This window comes from Echinops telfairi, unplaced genomic scaffold (assembly GCF_000313985.2).
Source record: "Echinops telfairi isolate 266 unplaced genomic scaffold, ASM31398v2 ScPeMD7_7468;HRSCAF=8506_0, whole genome shotgun sequence".
Lineage (NCBI taxonomy): Eukaryota > Metazoa > Chordata > Mammalia > Afrosoricida > Tenrecidae > Echinops > Echinops telfairi.
The window spans coordinates 16,741,158-16,742,493 of NW_022111369.1; the positions used below are offsets into that span (position 1 = coordinate 16,741,158).

At 37.9% G+C, this 1,336-nt stretch overlaps 1 protein-coding gene across 1 annotated transcript in view; it reads left to right on the forward strand.

Annotated features, from left to right (window-relative positions):
* The window catches only part of LOC123521004 (mucin-5AC-like), a 77,330-nt gene that overhangs the window by 5,471 nt on the left and 70,523 nt on the right, over window positions 1–1,336 (forward strand). The gene's annotated exons all lie outside the window — the stretch shown is intronic.

Here is a 1,336-nt window from a genome sequence, read left to right on the forward strand (position 1 = left end):
TTATTAGCTCATACTTGAGATAATTGTATGTGTTCAAGCATCAGAATTGCAAGGACTTAAGAAATTTCTAGATTTATTTTCACTAACTGTGGGGAAGTTATCTGTTTTCATCTATGTAAAGTATAAGATGCTGTTTTGAGAGATATGCTCTGGGTTGGTGCACTTACTTGATTTGCTTTATGAAGTTAATTTGTCCACTTATTGTTGTATGAACAGCAGAAAATACCTGCCTTTGGTTTATTTGGGCTATCCAACCATACTGGTTAGGCATGGTTTTTTGCATATCTTTCCCACAAGGAACCATGAAAGATTTAGAATTCTGTACATCATTCATGGACATCCTGACCCATTTAGCTCAAACTAGTCCCTACATACATTAGAATAAAATTGAAAAAATTTAAATCCATTTGTAAAGCATAATGATTGCTTAATCTCTAACGTCTCAGTGCAGTGTGTTGAGAAATTGCTGCTGTTCTAATCCTGTTCAATAGCAAAGACATCAAATAATTCCATTGTATCCAGCTTTAACATTTTTCATTGGTTAATAAATTGTGTTTTTTTGGGCACTTGTCCTTTGGGTGGTTGACTAATAGCTTTCTTCTTTATCAAATTAAGACATAAAACTTTTGTAACATATTTACCATTCATCCATATATTTCATAAAAGGGCCCTTTAGAATAAAAAATGAGTATATTTTTCCAATTTTTAAAACTTCATTATTGAACCTCCAGCCCTTATCACAAGTCAACAGAACTGCCTTGGTAGAAGGTGCTTGGTCCTTTGAGTCAGGTCCCTTGGTTTTGATACCAGGGCCACAGGGCTTGACATGCGACTGACCTAGTCAAACTTTCTCACCTTTCAAGGTACCGATGTCCCCAGCTACAAGGTGAGAATGGTTTAATTAAACAATTCCAAAGTTTTCTTCCACGTCTACACTTGTATTGTCTCCTGTCACAAACAGTTTCTGTACATTTGGACTCTAGCTATCCTGACAGACTTTCATCCTGTTATTCCTAGATATGCTCTCTGTGGAGCAAGCAGTGCCATTCTCTTCCAAAATGTTTACTTCCTGGGGGGATTTTGCGATAGGGCTGTTGGAAAATGTCTGCTTCCCATGTAAAAGGCCGATTAACTGGCCTGAGAGACATTTCTCAGAGCACAAGTGTACATACCGACATTTCTCCCCATCTTCCACGTGATATTATTCTAAGGAAAACGGAGACATCTGGGGAAGATAGGTGGCAGGTGGGGGTGGGGGGTCAGTTTGGGGTTTAATGTATTTTCAAAGCACTTCCATGAGATCAGTTACCTCAATTTATATTTGCCATTGCCAGAG